This window comes from Falco rusticolus, chromosome 12 (assembly GCF_015220075.1).
Source record: "Falco rusticolus isolate bFalRus1 chromosome 12, bFalRus1.pri, whole genome shotgun sequence".
NCBI classification, from domain to species: Eukaryota; Metazoa; Chordata; class Aves; order Falconiformes; family Falconidae; genus Falco; species Falco rusticolus.
The window spans coordinates 33,692,760-33,705,782 of NC_051198.1; the positions used below are offsets into that span (position 1 = coordinate 33,692,760).

Genomic DNA, 13,023 nt, shown 5'->3' on the forward strand with positions numbered 1-13,023 from the left:
TAAATTTTCCAGTGCAGTTTTATTGCATGTTAAAAAACCTAAATAGTGCAGGCTTGGTTATATCCTTCATTGATTAGAAGCCAGTTGTAGATAGTGTGTGGTGCGTGCAGCTGAACCTACTGTGTCAATTTGAAATCGTCTGCTTGGCCTTACGTGGGTGTCGACAGAGAAATCATAGAAAGCAGTGCAGTAGCTGGTTGTGGACCCCGGTCAGCACCTCTGCCTTTCCACTCAAAACCACTGGAGTGATTTACTCTCTGGTTGAGCGGCAGTGCTCTTTTAGGCTTTCTAAAGCAAAAGCCTCCTCCATCAATGGCTGATGCCTTGAAAGGGAGATCTCCAGACCTTCTTCCTTCTTTCAGGGTACAAATCCGGTTTTATTTTCCCTCTTGTTGGGTTCTCCCTAGTTCAGTTTCTGGGCTGTCTTTCCCTCTTGTACAAAACAGGGTTGGCTGTGCTCCAGGTCTGTAAAGACCCACATTGTTCTGTGTGGAATTGCTCATCACAACTGGTTATTCCCTTTAAACAAGCATCTTTGGGTGCAGGCGACATCATAGAATTGTTTTGGTTGGAAAAGCCCTTTAAGACCATAGAGCCCAACATCAGAGGACCTTGGTGGTATTTGCTTCTGTGGGCAGGACCAAACTGCACTGTTCCCTCAGTGGGTCAGTGTACTTGGTACCAGAGCCAGCCCCAGTGATACTGCAAAATGGTTCTTCAAGACATCATTGCCAGAGTTGTGGTAGACGAGCGGTTCAGTTCAGGTTGGGTGGAACTTCCCTGTATTGTGACATGGCTCTGGGCTGTGCTGTGTTGGCTGTGAGTGCTTGGTGTGGTGGGAAGCCGATGGGGCCTAGCTTTATCTATGTAGGACACAGTGGGCTGAATATGGGAATCCTGGGCTGCTGCGCTGCTACTCTAGTGCAGGTGTTAGGAGTAAGCATGCTATATCTGCAGTGGCAGTGCTGGCACTGCTTCTCCTGTGTCAGGTTGGTCTAGAGAGCTGCCCTGAGCGTCTCCCACCCAGCAGTAAGCAGGACTGCTGCTGTTGGGCTTGGCATCCCTGGCCCTGCCACTGCTGGAGATACGGCTTGTATTTGTGAGGCTAGGTGCTCTGAGCATGTCAGATGGTTGGTGCACCTTCCAGGGTTCTGGATAGTTGCTGGGTCTCCAGATATTGTGTACCTGTGTCTCCCCTCACCTGTCTGTGCCTCCATCCCTTCCACCACATCTGGGCTGATCCAGCAACCTGCCACTTACGATAAGGAGCAATGGTGATGCTCTGATGCAGTCTCTGATCTTTTATATGTTACATGAGGGAAGGGTAATGTGATTGCATCCACGGAATCACACTAACAAAAGACCCTGTGCCTTTGTACCAGGGTAGCAGTGCTCTTCATAATTCCCAGGGGAACAGCTTCCTCTGCCTTCTTTCCATATATGATTATCCTGAGGAAGGGACTCACCTCTCCTTTGAACTGGCAGCCTATTTAGAGCTGAGCACCAGCAAATATAACATGCTACTAATAACCTAATGAATGCTTTGGGGGCCTTGGCTTCTCTAGGCTGGTGTTTTGCTCTTGTTTCTGCATATTGCTGTTCATGCCCTGGGTAATTTGACTTTGTTTCATCTTTTAGATGCTTGCTTCTTGGCCCTGGGAACTGAAGATAGTGCCATCTAGCCAGGCTGCTGTGCTGCCCCTCCCTTTGGGCATTAGGGTGGCTTGTGTGATGCTTTCACAGCATTTCTGTTAAGGAGCTGCCAGATGTTTCTGAACTAGGTTTTTCCTTTGGGTGGTACCCTATTGGTATGTCTAGATCCTGGGCATTTAGTTAAGTTTGCTCTTCTGATGTTGTCCCTTGACTTTTTTACTTCTCTTAAAAAATTGTAACTGGTTAGAATTTCACAGCCACTTGCAGTCTTACTGCCTGCCTTTCTTAACCACTTACTCTGTGTTAGTCAGATTCAGAGCTGTCCCCTCATGGCTGTTGTCAAAACTTTTCAGTATATTCTGGGCTTGAACTAGCTTTTATTTCTTTTATAGGCTTCTTTTATAGTTTGATCAGTGAACTAAAAAAGCCACATTTTTGTTTCTTCTGCTTCAGTTGGCTGGTGCAGAGCTGCCTGTGGGCCAGTCCCAAGGTATGTGCGCTGGCATAAGTTTCTCTAACTGGCTGTGTAGAAGAGCTGGAGATGACTCATTTCGGAAATGTTTAACAACGTCCTGTGTAAAATTCGGAGTACTTGGAAAGAAAACAAGGACAGTGCATTGGACTACAGACCTGACTTGGCCAACGCATGCCTGAATAACAGGCATAAAGAAGCACCTCTGTTGCAGCAGGTGGCTTTGTGTGTACCTATCATGCAGGAAATTCTTTACTTCAGCCACAGATTCCCACGGGTTTGTGGGAGGAGCTGTATGATAAACCACCTGTCCCTCTATTTCCTGGTATCTCCGATAGGCACTTTGGTGCTCTGATGAGTACTAAAAAAAATGTACTTTAAAAAGAATAAGTGGTTGGTAGGGTGTTGAAGTTTTCATGCATGTTGCAAATTCAGATTGTCTTAGCCAGGGTGGCTGTGTGTGCCTGGTGTGGCTGTAATACAGGATGTGGTGAGGTGGCACACCACGTTATTTACAGACCCTTTTGCTAGGCAAAATGTCTGTTGTGATAGCTCCTGGCTCAGATTGCAGCTTGCTGAGATGCTGGATGGGCACAGTGATCCTTGGAAAGAATATCTTGTTCCACTGGGACAACAGCTGGAAGTGAGCAGCTCCAGGTGCATGGAGTGTTGTCTGCTTGGTGTGTGTGCTGCTTCCAGAGCCCCCAGGGCCCTGTCAGCCCGTGAGTAACTGTCTGATGCTGCTGAGCCCAAGCTGCAGCGCCTTTGCAGCTGGGCAGCATGGCAGCCTGCTGGGAAATCTCATGGTGCCAGTGACATAAATGACTTCAGGCAGCAGCTGCCTGCATGCTTTGCCTGGAGAGGTCCTCAAGGGGAAACTGCCTTTGCTCCGGCCTGCTGGAGCTCAGGCTGCTCCCTAGATACAGCTCCTCTGCTTTTGCAGGGCAGCTAGTGCATGCTTCTTGATGCCTGCACCCAGCGAGCCTGATGTTACAGGGGTGGACTTGAGCACAAAGCACTATTATATGGCTGGGGTTTTCTGGTAAATACCATGGTATCCCTCAGCTAGTGATCTAGCATGAACCATAGCAACATGTACTCACTTCCACTCCAGCTGCATGGGTTGTGTGGCACCTCTGCCTCAGGAAAGCATGCGTGGTTGGGTAGAAACAGCCCAGCAGCTTTGGATTGCAGGGGTGTGACATGGTGGTCATCTCTGCCAGCAGGGGCTGTTTCTGAAGGTGACTGATGAGGAGAAGCAGTGCACACTAGAGTGTTTGCAGGCATCTCTATGCTAAAAGGAAAGCTGCTCTGTAGCACCAGGTAAGCTGCAGCTCCTTGCCATGGGGTGTGTGAGATAGCTCTGGTATGTCTGTGACAGTGACAGGTTGTAGCAGCTGACAAGGCCTTTCCAGGCAGATCTCAGGGTTTCCATTCCACCCCCTGATCTTGCTTTTGACACTGAATGCACAGTGACTGTTCTCCTGTGATTTTAACAACTGTCCTTTCATAGCTCCCCCACTTTTCAGACAAGGGTCCTTGTGTGTGGTCAGCACAGTGGCCTTGCTAGTCTTTATCAGTGGGTTGAGAGACTTGTGTTATCAAAGAGGTTAAAAACCCATTGGGAAATGCCGTGCAGAAAATTTAAGGTCACTTTTAGTCAATCTGGATTCCTTTTGCTTTCACCTGGGAAGTAGTCCACAGGGACTCAGTGGTTTGGGGTGGTGGGTGAAAAGCAGTACCTTCAGCAGTGCTGTGTTATGAAGGTACAAGTGGGTGATTACAAACTGGCTAAAAGATTTAAAGCAAAACTAGTGGGGAAAGCTGTGAACAGAGGCTAAATACATCTGGGAAGACTGCACAGCAACTCTGTTGAAATAACAGTGTTCCAGCCTGTACAGATCCTGGGCATGATAATAGTAGGCTATAATGCTTCAGAAGGGCATTTTTCTGTTGCTGACTTTTTCTAGCACAGAGCAGCATGACCAGACTGTAAAATGACATTATTAGGTGCCAGGTTTATATCTGACTTGAATCAGATTAAATGTTAGCAGGAAAAGAATTTTGTTGGGAAACATGCAGTTCCCAAGAGTATTTTAGTCTTTCCTCTTAGCTTTTGAACCTGCTGGGCAACTTCATTTGGTATTTATGGAAGACTAGAAGGAAAGAAGTTTAAAAACCACATCGCTGGGTATAAGGAGGGTGCAGGGAAACCTCAAGAGCAGCAAAATGTGTCAGTTCAAATTTTGAAGCTGCAGCCCCATCAGAGTGGAGAGCTGGGCATTGTCTGCCTTGTCCTTGGCACCTGCTCCTTGTGTTTTGCCTTAGTGTGGTTATGTTGCCTACTTGGGCAGGCTGGAGGCTTGTGGAGCAGAACTGTACTCTGTGAGGGAGGCATTTAGTACAGCTTTACAGGCAGGCATGAAGCTGTCACAAAACAGTAGCAGCCTGGATGGTGGCTGTGTGGGGTCCAGGACTGTGCCAGTGACATCAGAGATGGAGCAGCTCTTCCCTGGAGTGGCTTGGCTCAGAAAGAAATTGAATAGCACAGAGGAAAGCTGGATGTGCAGAAGGCTGTGGCTTGCCTCAGTGCACAGTGGTATCTGCCTTAACTCTCTGGACGGGTAGGTTCAATCCCTGCCGAGCAGAGCTCTGTATTAAAAGCTGCCTGAAGAGAGGAGACTTGCTAGGAAGGAGGGGCAGGAATAGCCCTGTCAATGCTGACAGCTGTAGTTGTCAGTTTCCTCTTGCCCGAGTTCTGTGCTGGCTGCATACATAGGCAGTGCTCGTCCTGCTTGGGAGTTTGTGATGCTCGGTAGGCCTAGCACCACAGCAGCAGCTGTTCTTTCTTCCCACAGTGGGACCAGCTGCATTGGCAGGAATGACATCTGAGATCAGAGTAGGAGGTATGTGTGTCTTGTGTGTAATTTGCTCTCCAGGCTGGCAAAGCATGTGGAAGCTCTCAGTCCGCAGCAGGGATGGGTCAGAAAGTGACGTTTCTCAGGAGGAAGCAGTCCTCAGGTTGGGAGATGGCATTCAGGTTATATATAGACTTCAGCTGTGTCTTTGTCTGCTGTGTGCAGTGTCCCACACTGAGCCACCCTCGAAATGAGCACAGAGGCAAGCACTTGTGTCCTAGACACAAGTCCACAACACAAACAGCTAGCTGGCCAGAGCTGTCCGCTTCTTTTCAAGGCTGCCAGTATTGCTGAGCCCAAAACTGTGGAGCTGTCTGTAGCTATGGAGCCTGTAAAGGACAGCTGTGCTTAGAGGAATCAGCCTGAGAATAGGAAGGGAACATTTCGTCATACGGGCTTATCTTTGACTTGAGTCCGCTATTGCATTTGCATTGGTCTGAGAATGTATTTTTCCTGTTTAGAAGCAATTTGCTTGGAGAGAAGCTGGCATACACTTGCCCATGTGATGAGGCACGTCCAAACCTCAGCAGCCTTGAGAAGAAAGCACACTTGCTCTGGAGCAGTCAGGTGTAGGCCTGAGCAGTAGGAATCACAGGCAGCTTCACTGGGCTGAGAGTGTCACTGCTGTCTGTGCGTGCTTAGTGGGATGCTGGAGGAGATGGAATACTCCTTGGTTGGGTGTATGGCCTTGGCCGAGCGTTTTATGTGAGAGCTGTTTGTCCATTGCAGCCAGGCCTGTTGTGTGCTGATTTGGGGTGCCGTGACCCCTGCAGTGGCACTGAAGAAGCCATGCACCCTCATGCCTCTGCTTCATTGCCCTCCTCCTTGGACCAGCCTACCCTTTCTCACCATGCCACGGGCAGCGAATAAGCAAGGGAAGCCAATTCAGCTCTTGTCCTGAACATTCTTTCATTAGAAGTGCAGTGTTACAAGTAGTTCAGATCTTCTTCCACATGCACAACCTGCATGTTAACATTTTGGCAGCACAAAAGCAGCTGAAAGCCTGTAGTAGATGTAGGAAAAGTGCTATGCACCCTGAGTGCAGCACTGCTGCTGGTCTGTCTGCCCCTCCTCGCGTGACTCTCTGCGTTTAGGGCTGGTGTACACTCAGTACCGCATCTTGGCTGATCTCTTTTAACAAGGGTGTTTCAAAAGCTTAACTTCTTAAAACCCGACAAGGAAACATAGTGGCTGGTCCAAGAACAATTTTGGCTGTAGCTATCAGATTACCAGTTTTGAAAGCCCTAGGGAAGAGAATGATTTTGCACATCAGTGTTAGGTATTTAGAAAGATTTTTATATTCTCCTAGATAAATCTAACAGATCTCTTCTGTAATGCTGAGTGAATCTTACACCCTCCAGACAATCAGTGAATCCGTTACCTGGCTGTACTCGATCCTCCCTCACACCTGGCTTTCACACAGGTAGCAAGCAGCTCTGATAGCTGTTGCTGGTGATAGCTGGTACCTGCTGCTGCTGCTGCTGGCTGAGACATGCACAAGGTCTGCCAATGTTCGTGTCACTTCTCTGAGCCTCCTTACGTTGTAGGTGCATTTGAACCAGCCTGGTATGTCTGCTATGCCTTGTCCTAACTGTTGTGTCTCTTCAGGGTGTGACCTGCTCTTTCCCGTGCATCTGTTGTGAGTGGCTGTACCATCTCAGAGGTACTGCAATGCTATGATTGGCACAGGAGTGCCAAGAGGTTGTGATGGGAGAGCAGCTGTTCCTGGGAGGCCTCTGGGTGGCAGTCACAGCTCCTGGGCAGACCGGGGTATGGTCCCTGCAGTGGGAAAGCTGCTTCTGAGTGTTTAATAGAGCAGCTGGGTGCGGTAAGCTCAAGGGCAAGTCGCTGACCAAACCAGAGCTGTTCTGTGATCATCTGCCCAGAGATTAAAGAGTTAGGCACTTTTCCAAAGGCTGATCAGAGCAGGTCATGCCTGATAAATGTACATGCACAGTGAGATGGTGATGTTTAATGCAGTTAAAAATGGACTGCCCAGTCAGATGATGACAGCAACGGCTGTTGGGGTGGGCTTTCTGTCCTCTGAGGATAGGAAAAATGAAAAAAAATGAGGTGCTCCAGTACCATCGTGCTGAGGTCCCATTTAATGTGCTGCACTGGCCTCTTCGCAAAGAGGCTGCAGTCTGTCTTGAATGGCCATCCCAGGGGGCATGTGCTAACACAGGGCTGTAAGCAGGACTCCGCACAGCTGTGAGCAGCCAGTCATGAAGACAAGGAAGGGTAGATGTAGCTACTTGCAGGACACAGTTTTCTTCCCTTTGCCTCCGATTTGTCCTGACTGAGGATGCCGTCTTACTGTTGGTAGTGTACACTCTGCTGACACTGGCATTCTTTGCTGTTTTAAGCATGCATTTGTCCTCTGTCCTCCTCCCGTGTAGTGCAGACAACTTGGTGCTGTGGGGAGAAGGAACCCCTTCTCAGCATGGGCTTTTATGTTCCTTTGCTGTTATAACCCTCAGAGACAAAAGGAAGAAGAGTGTCAGCAGGTCGTCCAGAATGTGTGAGCTTTGGCCTTGGGTTTGGTCTCTCTAGAGCCACGTGGAGGGAGGTGGGATGATGGAGGGGACCAGGAATAGTCACATGGGGAAACAGGCTGGATATCCTAAAGCAGGCAGAGCCATAAGCTGTAAAATGCTTTACAGGAAATGAAAGGATTTTCGTTTCCAACCTGGAGGTTTTTGTCTTTCTGTCCCTTATGTTTTGGGATTTCCTTTGGGAATGTCACTTGGGAATCGGGATGAGTCAAACCTACTGCAGTTTGCAGTAACAGAAGTCTGCTCTGGATCCAGCAGCAGGGCAGATGCGTGCTATTGGTAGCAAAGTTGCTGTCAGCCAGGATGCTGGGGAGCCAAAATGCTTCCTCTCTCACAGCAAGGAGGGGATTGCTCGTCAGCACCAGGGCTGTTGTGCTGCACACCATCCTGTGTAGCTCAGCTAGGAGACCCTGTTACACAGCAGGCATTTGGTGGCCCTGGCCCTAGTTCCTTGGGGCCTCCAGGAGGGTGCCTTTGTGGCCTTTGGTCTCTGCATCCTGCTGTGTTACTCCAGTGCAGCTTGCTTTACATGTGCTTCCCAGGCAGCAGCAGTTGCTGGAGGGCAGAGAGGCAAGTGTGCTAGCAAGTCTTGAATGCTCTGTCACACTTTCCCTTGGGGAGGCTCTCAAAGCAGGCTAACACCAGCTTTCATCCCAGTTCATCTCAAAGCATGTAATTGGTCCACCTACTCGTCCTGATGCCAGAGCTGCAGAGCTTGATGAATCTGCTGCTGTCCCAGTTCATCGCTCCTGTTTGCTGGCAACGGGGACTTGGTTTCTGAAAGTGGAGTAGGTCTCTCCTCCCCTCTGTGTGCATGAGTGGTGTCTTGTGCTTATGTACGGCTGAGGAAGTATCTTGACTTCAGAAAGCTGTGGCTGAGTGCACATTCACTGCTTGCACCCCATTTGTGTGCTCTTCTCTTAGCGCCTGCTTTGGCCACTATCAGAGGTGAGCTGTAGGGCTGGACACCTCTCTGTTCAGGGCGGGTAAAGCTGCTTCTCCGAACTGTTGTATGAGAATAGCCAGCCTGCAGGGTGAGCTGCAGGGCAACCCCATCGCCCGGGGTGGCTGGTGCTGGCCGGCTGCCTTCTGCCCTCCAGTGGGAAGCCTCGCAGGAAGGAGGTGCTGCACAGCAACTGAGCCAGGGCTACAGGAGCGGCCCGTACCTTGCAAGGCCCACTGAACATCTGCCATTGCTCCAGAAGCCCAGTCTTAGAGGTGGATATCTCCTTGAAAGGCAAACCTGAGCTGTCGAGGTCAGGAAAAATACTGAGGAGCTGCTAAACTGCTGCTGTTGAAGGCTTAGTCCACAGCTGTGTGTCTAATAAGGATGGTAGTGTTGACAAGGATGCGTGGAGGGCCAGTGCTGGGAAAGGTGGATGTGCTCTAATATTTGTAGGTGGCATGGGAGCACGAGGCAAAACCCAGGGAGCCTGGCTGCTGCCACTTGAAGGAATGAGTGCAAATGTTCAGGAAAACAATCCTGCCCAGAGAATGAGCTGCTACTCACCAGTGGTCAGTAAGCCAAGCACTGAACAGCCCAGAGTCCCAGCAGAAAAAATATACTGCGTCTGCTCAAAAGGGGCGTGAGACCTGCTGTTAAGGTTTTATATCCTGTTACTGGCCAGATGTACCGTTCAGAGTCCTTGTTGCTGCCTTGCTTTACACTCTAGACTTCACCTTCCATGTATCTCAGAAGTGCTCCTTGGCACCTCTGCCTCCTCAGTGCTTGTGTCCTGTGCAAAAAGAGATGTCTGAGGTTCCTTGTTTACCCAGAGCTCAAGCTGCTTCTCTGCCAGGCGCCTTTGCCAGTTTGTGGATAAGTTTTGGCTAGCTTTGCAGCTCCAGTTTTACAGGGTGCTTCTAGAGCCCCCTCACCGTGTACAGTGTACCCCCAAATCTTTTTGCTGAGGCCATAGGTAGGTCTAAATAGTTTTCCTCTCCTTACTAGTTGCTCTCAGGCTTACAGGCAAAGCACAGGCTGTAACTTGCTACTCCTGTACTGTGCACAGATGCATTTTCATCCTATTTTCCTTCCCTCTCTACCAGCCTTAGGAGCTGTACCTCTAACTTGTAGTCCCCTGGCATCAGGGACTTTAGAGGTGTGTGGCCTTCACTGAAACATTGGCCTTGAAATGCAACAGTAAACCCAGCCACTGTGAGTGTTACCTGTGAGCGGCGGTCACCTGTTGGGACAGGAGGCTGGGTGAATTTGGAAACAACAGCTGGAGCCAGTGCTTTGCTGCTGGCACTGAATTTCACAAAATAAATGTGTTACAGGAGCTTTGCTTTTCAAGATGAATGCACAGGCGAGGTTGGTGACAATGTTATAAGCGTTTCATCAGAATTCAGAGCAAAAATTCCAAATTAATCATTTAACTAGAGAGGGAGAAAACAGCTGAGAAGCTGCAACCTGGAAGGGGGGGGGGGGGGGGGAAGGAAAAGATGTGCATAGAATGATGCTTTGGGGTGTTTTCAAAGTATGACTTCAATGTTTAAGAACATACTCTAGAAAGTGCATACTCTAGAAAATTTCAGCTTTGAGGCTTTAAATGCTATCAGACAGTTAACTCAGTGGGTTCCTGGGTTTGCTTCTTTCTCTAGCCCCCCTCCCCCTTCCCCCTCCATCTTATTTTGATGTAATTGCTTGCATTGCAGGATCTCAACTTTGAAAGTTAGTGCTTGTTTAGCTAAGGTGAGTGAGAGAGTGTCGGTGCGCGCATGTGTCAGTGCGCACATGTGTCTGCTCCTTAGCCAGGGGCGTGCCGTCAGGATGCATGTGTTTGTATGTGTGTACCTGTGCTCCTTTTCATTACCACCACCTTAGCTGAGGCGTGGGTGGCAGTGATGGGTGTGTGAATGTGTGTATGTGTACATGTACTCTTGTTTGTGATGTCCTCAGCCAGCAGCGGTGGTGGGCTGTGTGCTTCTTGGTATCTTCAGCTTTAGTACCAGGTTGAATAAAGAGGTAGAGCGGAATGAATGAAGGCTAGGAGCTGCTTTATTTTATTGCATGTTTAAAAAGCCATGATCAGGAAAGAGGATTTTTGGCTGACGGACCATCCCAGTTAGTGATGGAAAGAAGGCAGCATTTTTTAAGATAATATCAGGAAATGGTGAGTATCACTTGCCAGTGAACAACCGGTAGTGGAGTATAGGAGTACTGGAGTTCCAGGAGGCTGTCGGACTGTCCTGTTGGAGCTCATTTTCCTTGTTGCTGTCAGTCACCGTTGCTGTCAGTGTTACACAGTCATGTTCACCACAGCACAATACAGAGGCAGCCCTTGCAGTAGTTCCACAGCTCGAGTAATTGCTACTTAATCTGTTTAATTATATGAGCAGGAAGATCCAGATTTATAACTTATCTACCAAAAAGTGCAGTGACTTTAGGGAATCACGGTGATCAGTTCTGGGCAAGACCATGGGGTAGTTGCCATGGGATTTGGCTCAAGCGTTCAGATAGGCACTGCCGTTCTGATCCCTGTGATCAATCCTGCCCTATAGAGGTCTGCAGGGATTAGTGGGAGACCCACTGCTCTCCGGAACTGGTGCCAAACACTTAGCGGTGACAGAAATCTAGGTGATGCAGGGATTGATTAAGTAACAGATCAAAAGAGGGTCATCAGGGACAGCCAAGTTGCTAGGGAGCACCCTTCTAAAAATTGTGTGCTCTTGTGCTGCAAATAAGTACATTTAGACTCCAGGACACGCATGCTAATTTCTGTGGGAAGGGCAGTGGTATTTCAGAAAGCACTGTTTTGAGAAGGGGTTGGAGTTGCAGGGTAACATATACGTGAGCTTGTGAGATCTTTTGAGTGCTGCAGGGGGGGATGAGCAGAGAGTGGAAGGGGGTTACTACCTTCCCGTACGTGGTTCGGTAAGGACCAGGGGCAGAGTACAGGGTCTCCCCCTGTGTAAAAGAGACCTTGAAAACTGGAGAGGGATAGAAAGAAGCTTTGAAGTGCCTTATTGGAAATAAAAGAGCTGCCCAAGTGGGCAGAGCTGATCAGTATGCATGTACTCTTCCCCGAGGAAAAATACCAGGTACTGACAGGACTCTGAAGTGCCTCAGATTGGAGCATGAAGAGCTAATGAATGGATTAGTTTGGATAAGGAGTGTGTTTTTACAGTGAGAGCAACTGCTAGGTAGAATTATAATCTTTCAATATCCTCCAATTAAGACTGGATATCCTTATGGAAGTTTTAACCTTTTTGGGATAACTTTTTAACACAGATAACTCACATCTAGATATGTGCTGTATGGAAGATTTGAGTACATGTTCTGTACTTGCCTTATACATTCAAGCCTGATTCCTCTCTGTGGCTTGTCTAGGGACTAGGGACAGTCAAAGTTAGAACTGGTTAGCAATGGTGTTAGCTAAGCTTAGCCTCTTTGAAGACTTTTCCTTAGTACATCTGGTGTGGTTTGCTGTAACCCATCTTTCTGCTAGTACTCAGTCCTGCCCTCCCTGCCCTAGAGGTGGCCTCCTTGTCTTCGGCCACGCTCCCCACTGCTCACTCCTAGCCTTGCCTAAGTATTTCTGGGGAGCAAGAAGCCTGCCCTAGATGATTTCTCCCATCCTACAAGCAGAGGCTCAAACAGGAAGGGTGGACAGGGATGGGATCACTGATTACAGTCCCGGGGTGGGTATGAGGGCTTAGGGGGCTGTAGCCCTGGGTTTTGGCTGAAGGAATCCAGGCCATCTGGCAAAGAGGCAGGACTCCCAGCTTCCTGACTTCTGGTCTCCACCATGCCCTGCTATCCAAACACAAAGGACAAAACAGCAGGATTGCAGTCACAGTCCAGCAAACCTTCTGCACAAGCTAAAATAATTTTAGCAGGGAGGGCAGGCACATGGTAGGAGGTGAGTGCTTGCTAAGCCCTAAACCTGTCCTGCAGTACAGCTGTCTGTCTTTCCCTTTCCAGTATCATTCCACCTCTGGGCTGTTTTACACTGTTGCTGTATGTTAGCGTAGCAAGGACAGTTGGGTTTTTTCCTTCTGGAGGGGGGGAGGTGGGGTGGAAAAGGCACAGAGGGGAATAGATTTGGCCCTCAGAGAGCACAGTGTATCAGACAGGTATTTGGTAGCAGGCCATCTGTTTTCCAGGAAGAGTGGCCTAATCTCAGGTACAGCACACTAGTATCCACAAAAGTCTGGGTACCACTGCCTGCAGCAATGCAGACACAGGGTGGAGCACAGAGGCTACTTGTGAGACTTGAGAGTGCCAGTGTTGCTTGTAAAAATGTGTTTGGCCTGTGCTTCTGACACACAGCTCCTTTCTCCATGGGGGTCCTGCTGCAGGCTCCTAGGCAGGAGGTCAGGGTGGCTGGCTGGCTCACAGGCACTGACTAGTCCTTCGAGCAGCAAAAGTAACTCTTCTCACTCAGCCTCAGGCACCTTCCTGGGTTTTTCCTGGAGGTGC

The 13,023-nt window shown here is 49.1% G+C and overlaps 1 protein-coding gene across 2 annotated transcripts in view; it reads left to right on the forward strand.

Moving 5' to 3' along the window:
• The window catches only part of LOC119156087 (phosphofurin acidic cluster sorting protein 1-like), a 69,585-nt gene that overhangs the window by 34,321 nt on the left and 22,241 nt on the right, over positions 1-13,023 (forward strand). The gene's annotated exons all lie outside the window — the stretch shown is intronic.